This window comes from Capsicum annuum, chromosome 2, assembly GCF_002878395.1.
Source record: "Capsicum annuum cultivar UCD-10X-F1 chromosome 2, UCD10Xv1.1, whole genome shotgun sequence".
NCBI lineage: Eukaryota > Viridiplantae > Streptophyta > Magnoliopsida > Solanales > Solanaceae > Capsicum > Capsicum annuum.
The window spans coordinates 70,304,449-70,328,068 of NC_061112.1; the positions used below are offsets into that span (position 1 = coordinate 70,304,449).

At 36.6% G+C, this 23,620-nt stretch overlaps 1 pseudogene; it reads left to right on the forward strand.

Moving 5' to 3' along the window:
* The first annotated feature begins 2,490 nt into the window (after positions 1-2,490).
* LOC124896182 overlaps positions 2,491-23,620 on the forward strand; it is a 27,692-nt pseudogene continuing 6,562 nt past the window's right edge.

Here is a 23,620-nt window from a genome sequence, read left to right on the forward strand (position 1 = left end):
ACTTCATTATATTATGACTAGATCACAAGTAGTTATATATGCTATCATAATTGATTTTCTCAGTGGTCAAAATCGATAGGCCAAACATGATATGGACTTGTTTATTAATTTAGGTGGCAATTAATTAGCTAAAACTTTAAACTTGTAGGGTTTTTATTTGTCACATTTTGTTACTATACGAATTAAATGGTAGGCCAATAAACATTTAGGCCAAATTGCATTGATATTTCGACCTTTGTGACCAACAAACAATAGGGCTTTATATAATGGGTAGGTATACAAATTATTTGCTGGAGATATTATTATGCAGAATTACTATTTTCGTGGAAAATCAAAAGTCATCAAAGAAAAAAAAATCCAAATACTATGTGTGTGTTTCGACAAGACAAGCCAAAAAAATTGATAGGCGCACAATATATCCAAGAGGTCAATAATACGATGTTTGTTGGTATTGCTTAATTCATTTTTAACTTATATATAAGTGAAGGTTTAGGGGTGACTGCGAAGGGCATTTACGTAATTGTGTCTTGGCACTTCCATATGTTATCACTGAGTCATATATTAAAGCTTTTTACTTTCCCAATTTCACTTCTTTTGAAAATATTGTTGGGTTCAATTGGTGTGAATGGAAAATAGAGGGACACAACCCTTCAAGGAAAAGACACTGTTTCGGAAAAGGACTGACTGTTCGGTCAGTTGTGATTGTTCAGAAAAGACATGTTGTTTTGGAATAGACAGACATGACTATTCCGAAATGATACACCTTTTCGATAAACCATTGCCTCTTTTCCGAAGAGGCACTTCATGACTATATAAACCTGCATTTTTTCCACAGGTTTAGTATGAATTTTTCTGCATAAGCAAAACCTTTCTCTTGCTTCTAAAAACTCCGTGTGATCGTCTCCCGTTGAGTGAGTTCGAAGAAAATCAAAAAGTTTGAGGTACCACTACATTCTGGTTGTAAAGCCATTTTATTCTGGAAGGAAAATTTCGCAATCTCGGGTACTTGAGGGGAATTATTTCCTTAAGGACACTCCATGAATTCAGAGGACTTGACTTATTCTGCATCATCTTTTTTCTTTAAAATAAAATAACACACTTCTTTGATAATTCATATTGAACTTGTGTTGAAGGTGTTGAAAAACTTCATAAGTGTTCTTGATTTAATCTTGAACTTGTGTTGAAGTTGTTTTGACATAATACAGATTGTGTACCCAAAACAACAATCATAAGAAAATAAATTTGGGGAACAAATAATTTTTTTTCGCTTGTTTGGTGAAATTTTCTTTTCACTAGAGGTTTTTTTTTCATAATATGTATTATTTGGTTTCTGGAGATTAAAGCTTTAAGCTTTCTACTCCGTTTGACTGAACAAGTGATTTGAAGAAATAAAATCTTCATCACTAGTTAAAGGTCATTCGGTTAACGACTGGAAGACACAAAAACTTTATTGTTAAACTAGAAACAAGTAGTATTTATAAATTGCTCCGAACTTGTAATAAGTATAATTTTATACTAAAGCTGATTGTCTTTTTATGACAGAAAAAATAACTACAGAAGATCATGTTAATGGTGTGACAAGTGTTGCAGCAACTAATGCTGCCACAACCAGTCGCACAAATGCGTCACCCGCTATGGCACTAGTGGAAAAGCCTGCAAAATTTTCTGGAGTTGATTTCAAGAGGTGACAACAAAAAATATTCTTCTAGTTAACAAACTTATGTCTTCAAAGGTTTGTTTCAGAAGATGCTCCAGAAGTGCTCGAAGGAACTTCGGTCCAGGAGCGATTTGTTGTAACAAAGGCGTGGAAATATTCTGATTTTCTATACAGGAATTACATCCTAAGCGGCCTCCAAGATGACTTGTACAACGTCTTGAGCGTAATGAAGACATCTAAAGAATTGTGGAATGCGCTGAAAAAAATATAAGACTGAGGATGCGGGAACCAAGAATTCTATGTTGCACGGTTCCTTGAGTACAAAATAATCGATAGCAAGACTGTCATTTCTCGAGTACATGAGTTGCAAGTTATCATCCACGATCTCCTTGCAGAAGGTATAAATTTAATGAATACCTTATTTGAACATGTTAAAAATGTTCTTAATGTTCACATAAACTTTGTTATAGGTTTGGTTATGAACGAGGCATTTCAAGTAGATGCGATAATTGCGAAGTTGTCACCTTTATGGAAGGACTTCATTAATTACTTGAAACACAAACGAAAGGAGATAACAGTTGAAGATCTCATTGTGAGGCTGCGCATTAAAGAAGATAATAAAGTCACAAAGAGGAGGTCTAAAGAAAATTCTGCAATGAATAGGGCTAACATTGTAGAAAATGACCCCAATAACTCAAAGTAGTGAAAGAAAGCTGAAAAACAAAGCAATCAGCCTAAGAAGAAATTCAAGATGCTTTAATTGTGGCAAGATTGGCCACAAGTCTAAAGATTGTCATGCCCCAAAGAAAGGCAAAAAGAAGGATCAAGCAAATATGACTGAATCCAAGAACGAAATAGACGATCTATGTGTCATACTTTCGGAATGTAACTTAGTAGAAAATCCTCGAGAATGGTGGATAGATTCTGGTGCCACCCACCACATTTGTGCAAATAAAGAGTTGTTTGCTGAATTTGCTCCGGCTCAAGGCAAAGAAAAGATTTACATGACAATCTCTGTAACTGCAAAAGTTGAAGGAACAAGAACAGTCTGCTTGAAAATGATATCAGGCAAAGTGTTGACTCTTAACAATGTCCTGTATGTACCGAAGTTAAGGAAGAGCTTGATTTCTGTATCACTTCTTGATAAAAATAAATTTAATGTGTATTTGTTTTCCAAAAAATTATACTTAGTAAAGGAGAAGTGTACGTAGGAAAAGGCTACCTCACTAAGGGCCTATTTAAGATTAATATAATGAATGTTGAAATCAATAAGTTCTGTTTCTTCTTACTTGCTTGAGTCTAATGATTTGTGGCATGAACGATTAGGACATGTCAATTATAAAACTTTACGAAAGCTGATTAACTTAGAAGTTTTGCCGAACTTTGAGTACAATAAATCAAAATGTCAAACGTGTGTGAAATCAAAGTATGCTAAGTATCTGTATAAGTCTGTTGAAAGAAATTCTAATCCCTTAGACTTAATACACACTGACATTTGTGATATGAAGTCAACACCATCTCGTAGTGAAAAAGTATTTTATAACTTTTATTGACGATTGCACTAGATACTGTTATGTCTATTTTCTAAACAGTAAGGATGAAACAATAGATGCGTTTAGGCAATATAAAATAGAAGTTGAAAATCAGTTACAGAAAAGAATCAAAACGATAAGAAGTGATAGGGGTGGAGAATATGAATCTCCCTTTGCGAAAATATGTGTAGAGAATGGAATTGTCCATCAAACTATGACCCCATATTCACCTCAATCTAATGGAATTGCGGAAAGAAAAACCAAACTTTAAAGAAAATGCTGAATACCTTACTAATAAGTTCAGGTTTACCGCAAAATTTATGGGGGTAAGCTATCCTTATAGCTAACCAAATACTCAATAGAGTGCCCCATAGTAAGACACTATCAATTCTATATGAAAAATGGAAAGAAAGGAAACCCAACATGAAATATTTCAAAGTGTGGGGGTGTGTAGCGAAAGTCCAAGTTCTTATTCCTAACAGGGTGAAAATAAGACCTAAGACAGTGGACTGCGTGTTCATAGCATATGCTAAAAACAGTAAAGCATGTTGGTTGGTTCATAAATCCGATCATCCGAATATCAATAAAAATACAATAATTGAGTCAGATAATACTGAATTCTTTAACATATTTATCTGTATAAAACAAGATATGAACAGTCTAGTAGGGGGTCTAAACGACCTCGAGATAAACCAAGTGAGGATGTACATAATGATGAGAATCCAAGACATAGTACACGTCAAAAAACATCTACTTTATTTGGATCGAATTTTGTAACATTTCTCTTAGAAAATGAGCCTTAAACATTTAAAGAAGCGATGTCGTCTTCAAACTCATCCTTTTGGAAAGAGGCAGTCAATAGTGAGATTGATTCAATCTTAAACAACCATACATGGGAGTTGGTTTATCTTCCTCCAGGAAATAAACCTTTAGATTCTAAATAGATCTTCAAAAGAAAAATTAAAGTGGATAATACTATTGATAAATACAGAGCAAAACTTGTAGTAAAAGGCTTCAAACAAAAAGAAGGTCTTGATTACTTTGATATATACTCACTAGTAACAAGGATAACATTAATTCGGATGTTAATTTCCTTGGCAGCGGTATATGATCTTGAAATCCATCAAATGGATGTGAAAACAACATTTCTAAATGGAGAATTGGAGGAAAAAATTTACATAGAACAACCCGAGGGTTTTGTGGTTCCTGGTAAAGAAAGGAAGGTGTGCAAACTGGTGAAGTCACTATATAGACTAAAACAAACATCTAAACAGTGGCATGCAAAGTTTGACCAAATCATGTTGGCAAACGGGTTCAAGATAAATGAATGTGATAAATGTGTTTACATTTAAGACACTCTAAATCACAAGATCATTGTTTATTTGTATATGGATGATATGTTGATCATCAGTAGAGATATTTTTGACATAAATGCTACAAAACGAATGCTTGAGAGCAAGTTTGATATAAGAGACCTTGTAGTTACGGATGTGATCTTAGGAATAAGAATCTGTAAAACTCCACAAGGGTTGGCATTGTCACAGTCTCATTACATTAAAAAAGTACCTGACAAATTCAAGTATTTGGAATTTGGTATTGCCAAGACTCCATTAGACGTGAGCTTCGCAATTCAAAAAAATAAAAGTAAAAGTGACTCATAGCTGGAATACGCAAGAGTGCTGGGATGTTTAATGTATATCATGAATTGTACACGATCAAACATAGCATGTGCTATTAGGAAGTTGAGTCGGTACATGAGTAATTCCAATAAAACTTATTGGATGGGAATGAAAAAAGTTTTGGGTTATCTTAAATACACTCAATACTATGTTTTGCATTATAGTAAATATCCAACGGTACTTGAAGGATATAGTGATGAAAATTGGATCACCGGATTAAATGAAGTAAAATCCATGAGTGAATATATATTTACTATAGGTGGAGAAGAAGTCTCTTGAAAATCATCCAAATAGACATGTATTGCTCGCTCTACAATGGAATCAGAATTTATCGTATTAGATAAAGCCGGTGAAGAGGCTGAATGGCTCCTAAAATTATTGAAATATATTCCTTATTGGCCCAACCATTGGCACTAGTATGTATACACTGTGATAGTCAAGTGGCAATAGGTGGTGCCCAACCATTGGCACCAGTATGTATATAACGATAAATCTCATTACATAAAATAGAGACATAATACTATTAGAGAACTTCTCTCTAGTGGAATTATTAATGTAGAATATGTGAAGTCAAAGGATAATATGTCGGATCCACTTACAAAAGGTCTATCGAGATAGGGAGTTGAGAGAACATCCAATAAAGTGGGTTTACGGCCTAGGACAAGTCAGCATGGCGGTAAATCTACCTAGCAGACTGGAGATTCTAAGAGCTAGGTTCAAGGAGATCAAACAAAGTTATGTCTGACAGGTTCAACATTGTCAATATACCCAACCCATTCTCATGATGTAGATAATGTTTAGTAAATAAGGATAAGACGTATGGTGTAAAGTCTTTTAATGATTATCTAAATTTGGCAGATTTAACCAAATAGTTTAATCTATTGGATTAAACATTTAGAAATCACTTATGTGAGGGCGAAGTAGAAGCAGCTTCTAGGAGAATGTTAGTAAAGGCCTATTCTCAAAACTCTCATGCAACCGGGATGTATTCATGTTTGAAACGAACAAAACCGTACGAACCATAAATGGTAAAAGGCTGGTTGTGTGACATGTATTGTCTAGTTGTACATTAGCTCGACGATTTAAAGATAACAAATCTACCGATTGACCGAGTGCATTCGATGCATGTTCACTACGGAAAGTTCAAAGGGAAACCCACTTATCCAGATGCAATCAGTCTTTGCTTGATAATCACATACTTTTCTGTAAATTTTTACAAAGAATAGTCATTCCCAATTCATGTGGGGATTGTTGGGTTCAATTGGTGTGAATGGAAAATGGAGGGACATAACCCTTCGAGGAAAAGACACGCTATTTCGAAAAAGGGGTAACTGTTCGGTCAGTTGTGGCTGTTCAGAAAAGTCATGTTGTTTCGGAATGTGAAATGATACACACCTTTCCGATAAACCATTGCCTCCTTTTTGAAGAAGCACTTCATGGCTTTATAAACCTGTATTTTTTCCACAAGTTTAGTATGCATTTTTCTGCATAAAACCTTTCTCTTGCTTCTAAAATTTGTGTGATCATCTCCCATTGAGTGAGTTTGAAGAAAACTAGAAAGTTTGAGGTACCACTACATTCTAGTTATGAAGCCATTTTATCTTGGGGGGGGGGGGGATTCCATAACCTCGGATACTTGAGGGGAATTATTTCCTTAAGAACACTCCGTGAATTCGGAGGACTTGACTTATTCTGCTTCATCTTTTTTCTTTAAAATAAAATAACATACTTCTTTGGTAGTTCATATTGAACTTGTGTTGAAGGTGTTGAAAAACTTCATAAGTGTTCTTGATTTAATCTTGAACTTGAGTTGAAGTTGTTTTAACGTAATACAGATTGTGTACCCGAAATAACAAATATTATCAGACCAAAATACAATCTCCACAATTCTTCGCTTCTGCTGAATATTTTCTTTCATAGGTGGAATGATGGTAAATCATGGACAAATAGACAAGAGTGAAAATTCCAGTTCTTCGGATGATGAAGAATTTTATGTAAGACATCTCATTACTCCTTGCTGGTAAATGATTATTCATATGTCATGTAAGTACACTAATGGCTTTTCTTTTGGTTTTGAAAGTGAACTGTTCAAGCATATTTGAGTTCTTTGATCTAAAACTAAGTGATTTCCATGGAGTGAAAATACTTCTGCATACCTACCTTGATGATAACAATAGGATTTGAGTGGTTTTGTGGATGTAATACTAAGTCAATCCATATTAGGAACTGTGGTTAAAATAGAGAATAATGAAGATGATGGTATTTACCCCATATTCACTGCTCTTAACTTGGGGAGATATAAGGTGAGAAGCTAACACTTAGTGTGATACATCCATGTCATGCTATACTTTTGTCACCATGTTATCCGGTCTATGATGTCAAATTTGGCATCTGAGTCCAGAGATACTTTTGTGTTTCCATTTTGTTTGTCCAGTGCTAAATGCTTATAGTTGATTGTTGGTACTATGTACTCCTTGAGTTCTCGCATATTCGATGTTTTTCTGGTTATGATTGTCTAAAAATAGGATATATAGTGCATGGTGGATCTTAAAGAGTTCCTACTTAAAGCATGCCGCCAGAAAGATGTGGTCTCTAAATTGAGCTTATTTCTCCGAGACCAAGCCAAGGATGTTGATCTCTTGGTCTTTCAAATAGAGAAAACCTTAAATTTTCTGTCATTAGACCTTTACAACTTCAAGTATAATTCTCTTGCAACTTTAATTTTGATCAATTTGTTTTTTCTTTCTCTGTATTTATTTTAAATAGATCACTTAACATTTTTTTCTGTTGGATAGAAATTTTGGCAACTGAGGCTAAAGGAGTGCCTCTTGTATTCATAAATGAACTGAACATTGATGATGAAGGAAACATCTATTTATGATGATACAAGAAGCATGGTATGTTGTACTGGGATAAATCATGATGATACAGAAAACATGGTAAGTTGTACTGAATGGGACAAAAACGACGGTGCATAGAACTAAATCAATTTTTGATTATTTTTCATACACTCACTCACCCTTCTGTATATGATTCTCAATTCCTCAAGCCTCTACATGTGTCTACTCACTTGTATTTAGATGTTAACTGGCTTCATTAAAACGCCAACGACATCTTTTTCTCATTGCTTCTATTGTTTTGCTTTTCTGTCATGTTTCACTTTGTTGCACTACTATTATACCCTAGAAATGTAGTTGCTAACACTCTGTATGGATGGTTATTATGTATTATTTCATAATGTTTTATGTTATATTGTATTCTGTTGTATTGTTTTCCGTCGTTACATAATCTCACACATCAATAATTTGATGAATAAAACTACCAGAGAAGTAGGGTTTGGGGTAGAGCTACTATAAAAAGGTAGTGTAAAGGATATAATAGGATTATTAAATAGTAAGTAAAAATAAAATGAAGAGAGAAAAGGGTAATGAAACTATCACATCAAGTCAGCCGTTACAAAAAATAATACTTTTTGTTGTTACTTAACGATTAAATTAACGATACAACACAGTAAAATATAAGTATCAATAAAAACAAACAACATAATATAACGTGTAGCTACTATCCAACAAGCTGTTAATTATGTGTTTGGGGGTTGAGAGAGTGGTTGATACTAGAGAAGAATGTATGCAGACGTTACCTCTACCCCAGAGGTGAGGTAGATAGGCTGTTTGCGGAAGATCCCTAGCTCAACACGAGATCTATATAATGTGGTTATAGATTGACTAAAGGAGGAGGTACGGGTTGCTTGAGGTGACAAGTTTGGTATTTTGCGGGAGTACTAATAGAATAATTTCAATGATATAAGAAAAAGAGAGGGCAATCAACCTCAAGATTATATTTCTTTTTTGCAGAGATTTGTCTATCTTAAGCGCTGGTCTACTGTTGAATGTCTTGAACTCTGTAAAATATGCTCAATTTTTGAAGCTGCTTCTCAACATTATTGTATAGACCATTAAAAATATTAATTTATATATTCAGGTTTATGTTGTAAACACCTTTGACCCAAACCTAATATTTTGTACCATTTTAATGTTCAATTAATTTTTTTAATTTATTTTAGGCATTTTAAATTTATCTTATTCTTTGAGGTTTGTTAAAAATTTTGAAAACTACAAAAAAAAGAAAACCACATTTTAAATAAGTTTTTATTTTATGGTTTATTTATTTTTATTTTTATTTTTTATTTTTTTTAGAAAAAAAAAATTTCTAAGTTATAATTGTTTTCTTCTTTCAACTTTTAATAAAGAATGTTGTGATATTAATTTTTCTTAATCATATTCCTAAGACTAGTTTATTAGCTTATATTATATTTTATTAGTTTTTAATATTTTTTATTTTATTATTATTAATAATAATAATAATAATAATAATAATAATTAAAAAAAAAAAACTAAACTACCCAAACCACCCCACAAGTCCCACTTTTAAAAAACCTCTCCCCCATTATCTGCCAATTTTTCTGTAACACAAACACACACACACACGATATATAACACACACACACGACACAAACACACACACACACGATATATAACACACACACACGACACAAACACAGACATACACTAATTATATATAACACACATATGCACACAATACAGAGAAGGGGGGAACAAAAAGAAAAAAAAAAGAAAAGAAAGCCAAAGAAACGAAAAGGAACGGAAGAAGAAACCAAAAAAAAAAAACAAGAAAAAACAGTAGGAAAACGTAAAAAAAAAACCCAAAAAAGGGGTAGAAAAGAGGAAAAGTTGGGTTTAGTGTTTGGAGTTCCGTTCGACGTTTTCGGGGAAAGGTTCCTTGCTACATTACTTGGTCTAAGTTGCTACTCAGGTTCTGGTTTAACTTTTTTTTTATGTAAATTTTCATGAAAATCCAAGCATGAATAAAGTTATCTTAATAATTTTGATGTTTCCTGTAGTATGACGTACCAATATGAAAAATCAATCTTCCATTGTTTTATTCAAGTTCTTATATGCTTGTGGTTTGTCTATTTTGCTTAAGTTGATAAGGATAAACAGATTTCGTTATGTCAATTTAAAGAAAAGAAATTTGGTTTTACGAGGGGATACTAAAAGCATATTTTTAGAAGTGAAACGTAGTAGTAAATTTACGTATTTTTTCCATTGGAGTGTTATTCCATTTAGTAGTTGTCAGTTTGCTAACAAAGGAATCATAAAGCATCTTCGACGAAATCTAAAAAAAAAAAATGATGTAAAAAGAAAAGTAGTAAGAAATGGAATGCATTTTGTTCCCACTTTTAAGAATACGAGAATAAATTTAGTTCATGTAGTTTATAGCGGTGTTTTCTACTCGTATGGGGCCATTTATTTTATAGTTTGTTTGCTTAAGTTTCCATAGGTAAAAGTTTTATTTTAATTGAAAAGGGTTTGGGGAAAAGTGATAATCTTTTGATTGTATTTGGGTATTAATATTGTCAAGAGAAAATTCACATCAAGTTTTAACGAATATAATATTTTGATTAGATTTACTTAATCAACCATTGTTTACGTGAAGTTCTAACTGGTATGACGTTAATTTTTGTTCTTTTTACTCATCTTGATCAAGTTAGAATTGACACTTTTGTTTAATTGAAATATTTATTTATGTTTTAGAATATTGGGCCTAAATTTAAATTAAGGCCTAATCAATTAATTTGTGTGAAATTTGAGTGAGATAGGTTTTTAATCTCTAGAAAATTTAAAAGTTTACTATACAGGTGAAAATTAACGATGAAGTTGGAAAGCCCTGCTACCAACCATAGTTATAATTAAATTAACATATCATTTTAAAGCCGATCTAATCGGGATGGATAATTTTTTTTACATGTTAAAATCTTGATTAGACTTGGGGAAAATGAGAACGAGCCATAAATGCCGTAAAGGCGCGAGAAACGTGCCAAAATTTGTGGTGAGGCCGGATAGTACTGCTATCGGTAAGCCACACGTCAATATAATAAATAATTTTAAAATAAATTAAAAGCGGGAGGCAAATAACTTTTGGGTTAACAAATATTATAAATCCAAAAAATAACTAATTTAAGCCAGACGTAAGTCATTAAAGCGACCGTGCTAGAACCACGGGACTCGAGGGGTGCCTAACACCTTCCCCTCGGTCAACAGAATTCCTTATCCGGATTTCTAGTTCGCAGATGAAAAAATAAAAAATTGAAGAGTTATTTCCTTTCGAATAGGGATTCAATAAGGTGACTTGGAGCACCTAAACTCAATTCCAAGTGGCGACTCTGTAAGTAAAGTAATCCCTTTTTGAAACGTCACTTTAATCGGAAAAAACCATTTTCTCTAAAACCAACTCCCTAGCGGGACCGGATGCGGTGAAAAATAGGGGTGTGACAGATGGCGACTCTGCTGGGGACATAACTAGAATTCGAGCTTTTATATTGACTTAATTGGCTTTATTTAATTTTGATATTGTATATTGTTGGCCTAAATGTGTTCTTTGCCTACATGTTTATCGCTTTGATATTATTTGAATTGCAATATAAACTTTCTTCTCTCGCGCACCTATCTGAGTCTTCTGAGATACTGTATATTCGGAGATGCGATATACGCTCCTGAGCTTAAGATACCAGAGATGCGGCAACACTCTTGGGAAGGATTCTGTAGTCACCCATGATTTAGGACGGAAAGGGACCAACAGTGAGGCCGGAAAGCCCTGCTACCGGTAAAGCTGTCCCTTGCCGACTCGAGTTGTCCGCTCATTTCATTGACAGTCTAGATCCCTAACTCCACCAGGTTAAACCTAACATAACTGGAACTTAGACATGGCTATCCCTAATAGACTGCGTTTTATTTGTATCACGTGTATTTTTGACTTAGTGGGGCTCGACCCTGGGGTCGGGTCCGTCTAGGTCAGGTGTCACCTTTTGAGACCATCATGTACATTTTTTGTGCTACTTGTTGCATTATAGGAAACGCCATATCGAATTTTGACCGGCTTTTAAGTGAATTAATTGATCTGAAAAGGGGTTAAATAAAATTTTTTTTTAAGGATTTATTTCAGAAAATGTATAATATTTTACATAGAACTTTTTTTGTAAAGATTAAGTCGTTTTAACATCGTGGTCTCGTTATGTCCGTTTTCTTTGGTTTTAAAATCTTTCTTAGGAATATCATAGAGCCCATTTTTGTCAAACACTTTTTTTTAAATAATTTGGTCCACTATTTTGTTTTAATAATTTAATTATTTCTGATATGTCTGGTTCAAACGTCATCAAATTATCGTCTCTACTCTAGGATGTTTTAGAAGACTTAGATACTTCCTGTTTTGTCAGTTATTATTTTCTCATGCTCATTTTGAAATCTTATTCCGTGTCGTTTCGTCTACTTCTTTCAAAAATTATTTTTATCCTGCTTTAGAAGGTTTAAAATAGAATTCTTATTTGCCATCATTATCCTATAGGGAAATATGAACTCAGTTAGAAGGAGTGACAAGAGGCCGAGGGATGATGAAGTACCCCATTTCATGGTGTTGGATAAAGTTCCAAAGCTATTGCGGATATGGTATAACAATATGACTGACTATGGACAGGGAGAAGTATATAAACACTTGGGATTTTTAAGGAGTCTGTTGAATGTTGAACCACGAAGAGACGTGATAGAATCTTTGGTACAGTTTTGGGATCCTTCAAACAACATATTCCGATTTTCTGACTTTGAGCTTACTCCCACACTAGAGAAAATAGGGGCATTTATTGGAAAGGGAAAGAACCTTCTCCGAGGAGAGCCCATGATACCGAAGCATGTCACTTCTGAAAGATTTTTTGAGCTATTGCGCATAAAAAAGAAGAACATAGGAGGCTGCCTAGAAAATGGATGGGTTCGTCTAGAATTTTTATACGAAAGATATGGTCAGGAAAGGGGATTCGAGTTGTTTAAATCAGAACTTAACAACGGGGGATGCTACCAAACCTGGAAAAAACACAGTTCTGAAGCATTCATAGTGGCTTTTTTGGGAATCATGGTATTTCCAAAGAGAGGAGGAAAAATCAGCACCAATCTGGCTGCGTTTATTACCGCTTTTGAGAAGAATCCTAAGGTCACCCTCGTGCCCATGATTTTGGCAGACATTTATCGGGCCCTGACGATGTGCAAAAATGGAGCGGACTATTTTGAAGGATGTAACATTCTATTGTAGTTATGGATGCTCGAGCATATTCGTTACCATCCATTTGTTGTGGATTTTCAAGTCTAGTGGAATGATTATATCAAGGGCCATGAGAAGAGGATGGAGGACCAAAACTTTCCTGAAGGAATAAGAGCTTGGAAGGAGTACTTGGAGGGGTTGACGGCGGACAAGATAATGTGGAATTACCATTGGTTCCCCTAAAAAAAGGTGATATATATGTCTACTTTCCGACCCTTCATCGTCTTAATGGGTCTCCGAGGTGTTCAGCCCTACGTGCCACTAAGAGTCATGCGACAATTCGGTCAACGTCAGCATATACCGCCAGTTGAGGATATGAAAGAGTTCATGTACAAATTCCCCCCTGACATCCCTCTAAGGAAGACTGAGATACTTAAGATTTGGGGAGGATGTGTACTTTCAGGTTTTGATCACATGGTGGAAGACCGCGACAAGGGCGAGGTAGAATATTGGTATCTTCCATGGTTTCATGACCAGCCTTCTCCTAAAGCTATGCCAGAAAGGTCAGCCAGAGAGTCGGTGGATCGAGAAGCGGAGATCGAAGTCAGAATTAAGCAAGCTCGACGAGAGGTTGAAGAGAACTATCGGTCTACTCTGCACGTCTTAAATAATGATTTAGAAAGGGCTAAAGAAGAATTGGTTCACCATGAGGCGAGAGTTGAGGCCAGAATTAGGTCGGCTCATAAGGAGATTGAGAGAGAGAATCGTGTCGTCATGCATGCCCTACAAGAAGACCTGGTTATTGCCACCGGTGCTATGGAGTAACAATCGAGTGATTTTGAGAAAGAGAAGGCCTCGCTGACAAGTACTCAGTCGAAGCTTCGGGCTCAGCTAAAAGCTTCCATGGAACGGGAAAGAGAAATAGCGAGACGCTTCACGACTTTTCAGAAGGAAGTTGAAGTTGAGAAAAACCAGTGGATGACCGAACGATAGGCGCTTCACTATCAGATCGATGACCTTCATGAACAAGAAGAAGACCTAAAGTATACCGTCTGCACTACGCAGCATTGGGTGCAAAACTGCCATGAGAGTATGATCGAGGCAAGGGGAGAAGTACTTCAGCTCAGTGAAACCTTGATTAATGTTTATGCTAAGTATCTTCACCAAGGTGATGAAAATCTGGGCCGTCAGGCACGCCCTCTCGCTCCACATCTGCCAAAAGCATTATCTAGGATCTACTCAAGTCTGAGGGAGGATTAAGTTGCAAGACATCTTTGGAAGGCATCTTGATGATAATTATTAAAGTCCTTGTTTTCTTAGAGTTAGTTTCTTTATAGGTTTTTTTTAGTATTTCTCCAGCATTCTGAGTCTGTTCTAGTTTTAGATAATTTTAGTTTCCTTTCATTAAAGCTTTGTTTTAAGAACAGTTGGAAATGTATGGAAAATTTCGCATTTGTTTCAAGTTTTTATTCTCTTTATTTCCGAATATATACATATGTTTACTATATCCATGAACTACGTGATGATCTGATTCATGTAAAACATGATACGTAGGCAACCCTCGGCGGGTGCGATCAAATATTTTTTTCAAGTTTCAAGTAAAAATTTTAAGATGTTGGTGTTAAATAATGAGAAAAAAATTAATTCACCAAAGCCGGGATGAAACAAGAGGGTTTTCCTAAGTCCATTTCAGGAAGGGAATTACTTAGGTGCATGACATTTGAGTTAATTATGAATATATCAATATTTTTAAAAGCTCTAAATCCTAACATATTTGTTTCCATTTCAAAGAGAGAGAGAGTAAGGTGGTTGGTTGTGGTTAAGCTGGCCTCTCACCCGTACAACACAAGGTATAAAGGAAAAAGGAAGATGACTCGAAAAGATGGAACAGAATCTGATAATGAAGAAGGTCGAGATCAGTTAGTTCCACGAGAGTTCGCATCTTTGGAGGAGAATAGGTTATTGAAGCAACAAATTGCGGAAATGTATCAGGCCTGGGCGAATGGACAAGCCCCGCCTTCCTCGATTCCTGGCATTTCAGATGCAAATCATCCCAGTTTTACTCAAGCCCAAGTCGATGATCCACCTTATCCGCCTGGATTTAGTCCATACGCTAATGTGTCTAGCGCTACTGGCACATCCACCATGCGTTCTCCAAATCTATCATTCACGAACAACTCGCTTTTTATTCTGGCCGTGACAACTAATATAAATCCTCCATCAATGATACAGAAGTCTATCAACGAACTAAATCATGATCAAGTCTATCCTCCTGAATTGACATTCAAACCCGTAAATTCATATCAGCCCACTCATCAGCCTGAGTCTCATATCGTGATTGAGAAGGCTATTATGAATGATGAACGAGAAGAGATAGTTAGAAAAGTAAGGAGTCTGGAGCAGAGTATGAGAAACATACAAGGATTGGGAGGACACAAAAGCGTCTCTTTCAAAGACCTGTGCATGTTCCCTAAGGTTCATTTGCTAATAGGATTCAAGACCCCAAAATTCAACAAATATAGTGGTCATGGTGACCCAGTGGCCCACTTAAAAAGGTATTGCAATCAACTCAGAGGAGCAGGAGGGAAAGAGGAGCTGCTTATGGCCTATTTCGGAGAAAGTCTGATGGGAATAGCCTCCGAATGGTTTATTGATCAAGACATCTCCCATTGGCACGTTTGGGATGATATGGCTCAAGATTTTGTACAACAATTTCAATACAATCTCGATATTATCCCTGACCACACTTCTCTGGCTAATATGAAGAAAAAACCATCTGAAAGTTTTTGAGAGTTTGCCATAAAATGGAGAGAACAGGCATCTAGAGTCAAGCCGCCACTGAAGGACCAGGAATTGATTGATGTTTTTCTCCAAACTCAAGAGTCCGATTATTTTCATCATTTACTAGCCGCGGTTGGTAAACCTTTCATCGAAGCAATAAAAATTGGGGAAATGGTGGAGAATGGCATCAAATCAAGAAAAATCATGAGCCAAACCACCCTCAGGGCCACTACGCAAGCCATTCAGAGTGGATCAGGTAGTTTCAGAAATCGGAAGAAGAAGGAGAAAGGATCCATGATGGCACCAGGACCGGGTAATGCCCAAAGGGGACGGAACTCCCCTTACGTTCATGTCCAACAGGGACAACCCAGCCCTCCTCAACATTATTATACGCCTCAACCTGCTGTTCTTAATGCTCAAGCGTATGCCTGACTTCCTCAGCATCCACAATGGCGGGCACCTGCGCCACAAGGTTCTCGTCCGTGGTAGCCAAATTTACAAGCCCCTCGTAATCCGTATGTTACGACAGACTATACAAGAGAATAGAGGCCAAAGGAAAACTTCACCCCAATTGGAGAATCATATACGAGCCTGTTGCGGAGATTGGTCAAATTAGGATGGATTGAACCTGTTTTGCCTTTCAAAGTGGATCCGAATGCAAGTTGGTTTGATCCTAATGTAAGGTGTGAGTACCATTCCAACGTCCAAGGTCACAGTACCGAAAACTGTTGGAGTCTAAAGAGAGCCATTGAAAAGTTAATCGAAAGCAACGCAATCGTAATACGAAAAGAAGAAGCACCGAATGTCACCGACAATCCACTTCCTAATCACAGTAACACACATGTCGTGGGGATGATTTTTAACGATAGAGACTGTAGGCCAACAAGCCAAGCAATGGTAGAAATAGGCGCCTTGAAGGAAAACCCGGGTGAAACACTGAAGTATATGCAAAGAGAACCACTGATCGTGAAAGGAGCGAGTTCCATTATAAGACCCCGAGATTCAGAAAAGATGGTATTGTATGTTCCTGCAAAGCTAAAGGGAATAGCACAAGATGGGCCAAAACTATATGCTTCGAGTGGTCCCACACGGTTCGACCAACAGCACAACAACATGAGAAAGATAACAGAACCAATTGTCATAAAACATGCAGCACAGCTCCCAGTGACAAGCTTGAAAACCATCCCATGGAACTACAACAAAACCACGGTAATTTACAAAGGAAAAGAGGTCATGGAAGAAACAAATAAAACAGGGGGTTTGACTCGATCGGGAAGATGCTATGTTCCAGAAGAATTAAGGAGACCAAACAGTTTAAAGATAGTCAAGGGCCAATGAAAAAACCTGTCACAAACGAAGAGGCTGAGGAATTTCTGAAGAAAATAAAAACCCAAGATTATTCCATTGTCGATCAATTGAGGAAAACCCCGGCTCAAATATCATTATTATCCCTGCTGCTATATTCTAAAGAACATTGTCAAGCATTGATTATGTTGTTGAATGAAGCATACGTCCCGAAGGAAACTACGGTATGTCAAATAGAAAGGATGGGTCATAGAATATTTGAAGCAAATAGAATCACTTTCACTGATGATGAGTTACCCACAGAAGGTTCTGGTCACAATAAGGCTTTGCATCTGACTATCAAATGCGAAGGATATTACATAAAAAGGGTAATGATCGATGGAGGTTCAGGAGTAGATATCTGTATTCTCTCTACTTTGCAAAAATTAAAAATCAGCCCAGATAGGATTCGGTCCAATAATGTATGCGTTCGGGCTTTTGATGGTGCAAAACAAGACACAATTGGTGAGGTAGATCTTGCTTTGGTTATTGGACCAGTTGAGTTTACGATCACCTTTCAAGTAATAGACATGGATACTTCCTACAACCTACTTTTAGGAAGACCATGGATCCACACGGCCAGAGCCATACCTTCTACTTTGCATCAAGTCGTTAAGTTTGAACACGACAATAAGGAAATCATTGTACATGGAGAGGATGACCTTCCCATACATCGAGATCCTTCTGCACTCTGTATCGAAACAAAAGGGGGTTGTGAATCTTCCATTTATCAAGCCTTTGAAATTGTGAAAGCTCATCAAGTCGTGGAAGGCACGCCGATTCCAAGGCCTCAGATCTCTTCTACTTCAATCATGGTGGCTAGCCAAATGCTACAAAATGGTTATGAACCGGGAAAAGGATTAGGGGTTTCGCTGCAAGGAATTATAAACCCTGTAGATCCATGTGGTAGCCGCGACTCCTTTAGCTTAGGCTTTAAGCCTACCGCGGCAGATAGAAAATGGGCAAAAGAGCAGAAGAAGAAGGCTTGGAAATTGACAAGTCAGGTTACACACATTAGCCAATCTTTTACGAAAGCTCAAAAGGAAGAAAATCAATACCCATATGCTAACAAGGATGTGGTTGAAATATGTCAAGGTCTCAAGGAAATGTTTCATGAAATAAACATGGTTCAGATGGGTAAAGGCCCTAGCCATGCAGATGTGCAGTTCGTCGGGCCAAATATCAAGCTCACTAACTGGGAAGCCACTTCTCTCCTCACAAGGAAGGAGTCTTGGTAGTTTATTTTGTTGTTTCATTTTTCTTTCTTTTGTATTTTGGACTATTCTCAGGGTTGTAGTCCACATAGTTTAGTTGCTCTGCTTTCATGTTAACCCTCCTATCCTTTCCGATTCAACTAAATGAAATTCAAGTTTTCTAGTAAATTTATCTTTTCTTCCCCCTTTTAATTTTTATTTTTATCTTATTTCAGTTATGTTAATACTGGCTCCAATAACATGGCATGTACGTGGAGTTCATATTTAGACCCTAAAAAGTTGTCTAATCTCGAATCAGCAAACCAAACGGTAGATGAATACGATGAAGGTGAAGCTGATAAGGAAGTCAAAAAAGGATTGGATCAATTTGAGGATAAGCCCAAACCCAATTTAAATGACACCGAGATAATAAATTTAGGAACTGGTGAGGAGGTTAGAGAAATAAAAATAAGTATTCATGCGGATCAAAATATCAGGAATGATATTGTTCAGATTTTGATCGAGTACAAGGATGTTTTTGCTTGGTCTTATGATGATACGCCGGGTCTAAGCATGGATTTGGTGGTCCAAAAACTACCTACATACCCTGATTTTTCACTGGTCCAGCAAAAGCAAAGAAAGTTTAAAACTGACGTGAGCGATAAAATCAAAGAGGAAATCATGAAGCAATTGAATGCGAACGTGATCAGGGTCGCTCAGTACACCACATGGTTGGCTAATGTGGTGCCCGTACCGAAGAAAGATGGCAAAATTAGAGTTTGTGTTGACTATAGGGATTTGAACAAAGCAAGCCCTAAAGATTACTTTTCGCTACCCAATATTCATATCCTTGTTGATAATTGTGCTAAACATGAGATCCAATCTTTCGTGGATTGTTATGCCGGATATCACCAGATCCTGATGGATGAAACAGATGCAGAAAAGACTGCTTTCACCACCCCGTGGGGTACTTATTGCTACAGGGTCATGCCATTTGGTTTAAAAAATGCGGGAGCTACGTACATGAGAGCTATGACTACTATTTTTCATGACATGATGCACAAGGAAGTAGAAGTATATATTGATGATGTCATTATCAAGTCCAAGACACGAGTCGATCATGTATATGACTTGAGGAAATTCTTCGAAAGATTGCGAAAGTATAATCTTAAGCTCAATCCAGCCAAGTGCGCATTTGGAGTTCCATCCAGAAAACTTTTGGGTTTCATAATTAGCCGCAGAGGCATTGAATTGGACCCTGCCAAGGTAAAATCCATTCGAGAATTGCCACCTCTGAAGAATAAAACTGAGGTCATGAGTTTTCTTGGAAGGCTGAATTATATAAGCAGATTCATCGCTCAGCTCAGTACTACATGTGAACCGATATTTAAGTTGCTAAAAAAGGATGCTGCTATCCAATGGACAGACGAATGTCAAGAATCATTTGATAAGATTAAAGAATATTTGGCAAATCCTTCTGTGCTGATCCCACCGGAACCTAGTAGGCCTTTATTTCTATATCTGTCAGTGATGGACAATTCTTTTGGTTGTGTTTTAGGACAGCATATATCACAGGCAAAAAGGAACAAGCAATCTATTATTTGAGCAAAAAGTTCACGAGTTACGAGGTAAAATATACTCTTTTAGAAAAGACATGTTGCGCCCTAACTTGGATTGCTTAGAAGTTGAAGCACTATCTTTCGTCCTACACAACCTACCTCATATCTCGAATGGATCCTTTAAAGTATATTTTTCAAAAACCTATGCCCACATGCAGATTGGCGAAGTGGCAGATTTTACTTACAGAATTCGACATTGTGTATGTTACGCGTACCACTATGAAAGCGCAAGCATTGGCCGATCATTTGGCAGAGAACCCAATTGACAATGATTATGAGCCTTTGCAAACTTACTTTTCTGATGAAGAGATAAATTCAATTGAGGAAGAAGTTCAAAATGATATGTATGCATGGAAATTATATTTTGATGAGGCAGTCAATGTCAAAGGAGTAGGAATTGGGGCGGTTCTTGTCTCACCGATCGAGCATCATCATCCCGCCACAGCACGACTCCATTTCTTTTGTACTAATAACACAGCAGAATATGAAGCTTGCATCATGGGGTTAAATATGGCAATAAATCTGGATGTGCACAAGCTAGTGGTGTTGGGAGATTCCGAATTACTTATTCAACAAATTCAAGGTGAATGGGAAACGAGAGATATCAAGCTCATTCCATACAAACAGTTCGTAGAGGACCTTAGCAAAAGGTTCAAGTCTATCGAGTTTAGATATATTCCCAGATCCCATAATGAGCTGGCTGATGCCCTGGATACCCTAGCTTCCATGCTCCCGTACCCAGGAAATACGCATCTCAACCCATTAGAGATACAGATACGAGATCAACATGGTTATTGCAATATAATTGATTTAGAAACAGATAATGAACCTTGGTACTATGATATCAAACGCTTTCTAAAGTCAAAAGAATATCCAATACACGCCAATGCAGATAAAAAAAGAACCATTAGGAGACTTGCTAATGGTTTCTTCTTAAGTGGGGAGATTCTGTACAAACGAACCCCAGACTTGAACTTATTGAGATGTGTTAATATTCAGGAAGCTGAAAGAATCATGAATGAGATACATTCGGGGGTATGTGGTTCGCATATGAATGGCTATGTTTTAGCGAAGAAGATTATGCAGGCTGGATATTATTGGTTAACTATGGAGCGAGATTGCTTTCGCTTTGTTCGCAAGTGTCATCAGTGTCAAATTCATGGTGATTTGATTCACTCGCCACCTTTAGAGCTGCATCCTATGTCTGCTCCTTGGCCATTCGTTTCTTGGGGCGTGGATGTAATCGGTCCAATAGAACCAAAAGCTTCTAATGGGCATCGATTCATACTGGTCGCTATTGACTATTTCACCAAGTGGGTAGAAGCTGCTACTTTCAAATCAGTCACGAAGAAAATAATATTGGATTTTGTTCATTCGAACATCATATGTCATTTTGGTATACCAAAGTCCATTGTCACAGACAATGCAACCAATCTCAATAGTTATCTAATGAAGGAGGTTTGTGAGCAATTCAAGATCGTGCATCATTATTCTACCTCTTACCGTCCTAAAGCAAATGGAGCCGTTGAAGCAGCAAACAAGAATATTAAAAAGATTTTTAGGAAAATGGTCCAAGGATCTCGACAGTGGCATGAGAAATTACCGTTTACTCTTTTAGGATATCGTATAACTATCCGTACATCGACTGGCGCAACTCCTTATTTACTAGTCTATGGGACTGAAGCTGTAATACCCGCAGAAGTCGAAATTCCCTTGCTTCGAATCATTAGTGAAGCTGAAATTGACGATACTGAATGGGTCAAGTCTAGACTAGAACAATTATCGTTAATAGATGAAAAAAGGTTGACGACAGTTTGCTTTGGTCAATTATACCAGAAGAGGATGGCGCGAGCTTACAATAAGAAGGTACGTCCTAGAAAATTCGAGGCCGGCCAACTTGTGGTAAAATGCATCCTTCCATACCAAGAAGAGGCTAAAGGAAAGTTTGCTCCAAACTGGCAAGGTCCATACATAGTTAGACAAGTATTATCAAATGGAGCTTTGCAACTTGCGGATCTGGACGGAAAAATGACAGAAAAAGCTATCAATGCCGATTCAGTCAAAAGATATTATATTTGACACATTTGTGCTTAACATTCTCAAGTTGAGATGACGAAAGGCCATCATTCTACCTAACTAAATGTCATTAATCCCTTGTCAGCCCTTCGAGCCTTATTTACCTTTCCTTACTTACCCTCTTTGGAGTAAAAAAAAAGTGTGTTAGCATTGAACTACGTTCGACCTGATTCCTAAATGGATATGTAGGCAGCCCTATCTTGGGGTTCGGTCCGACAAAAAAATAAAATAAAATAAAAATAAAATAAAAAATAAAATAAAAACTGGTACTTTAAAAAAAAATAAAAAATGAGATATGTATCCTATTGTCACTTTTATATGGCTCTCAAGTTGTAACCTATCCTAAAAATCCTTTTTCCTTTGTCCATTAAAGACCTTCCGATCAATTTTTGAGAATGTCAAGCCTTGTGTGTTGTATATATAGATATCCAACAAAAAAAAAAACTTATTGGTGAAAACCCTCAGGGGCGCCATAAGACAATGATGAACGAGACAATCGAAATTAGAGAGGGCAATTGAGAAAATCCTAGAAGGAATGACTTTAGTCAAACAAAGTTTATCATGACAGGACAAAGATCAAGAAGGATGATTTGATTTGATTGAAAGGTGCAGCCTAATTCGAGATTAGATAGTTTTGAAAGGTCAAATGTCTACTCCAAATTGTGTGTCATGTTTCATTCAAGTTAATATATACCTTCAAATAAGCTTCCTTCCTTTACTGTTAAAAATACCTTCTATTTTAACATAATTCTTTTATTTCTTCTTTCAACTTTTCCTTATTTCATCTTACACGTTTTGTTTTTATGCGTAAATCTTGCATTCAAATGCAAAATAAAGAAAAAAAAATTGACCAGGGCTCCCAGTGAAATTGAGCAGAGATTGTTGGGAGTTCACCACCTTGACAAGGACAGGGAGCCAGTTAAGATAAGGGTTACGAGTGAAGTATTTGAAAATGAAAAACAGAATCATACTGAAACAGACAAAAATACAACGGAATTTGAAAGACGAAGATTCAAGCTCGGCAACAAATTAGCTCAATAAACCGTATCAAGTTGGGGCAAGGATAAGGCAAACCTCCAAGGGATTCAAGGCCTCAAACCAACTGCCAAGTTTAAAACTCACAATATTTTTTCTTTCTTTACTTGAACAGGGGAAAAGCAATCTTGTGAAGTATAGTGAAAAAAAAACAAGTATAACAAAGTTAAGTTTTCTTAAATTTTCTCTTTTTGTTATACTCCTATAATTCTAAGTTCGTATCAATATAATTATAATAAAACCCCTCATATTCAAGACTGGGGCATTTTTTTTTCTTTCTTTTCTAGAAAAAAAAAGAAAAAAAATCCTAATCTTTCTCGTCTTCATAGGGCGCTATCCCTTAGTTGACATCTTATTCGTCTTCATAGGGCGCCTTCCCCTAGTTGACACCTTTTTCGTCTTCATAGGGCGCTATCCCCTAGTTGACATCTTATTCGTCTTCATAGGGCGCCATCCCCTAGTTGACATCTTTTTCGTCTTCATAGGGCACCATCCCCTAGTTGACATCTTTTTCGTCTTCATAGGGCGCCATCCCCTAGTTGACATCTTTATTCGTCTTCATAGGGCGCCATCCCCTAGTGGACATCTTATTTCATCT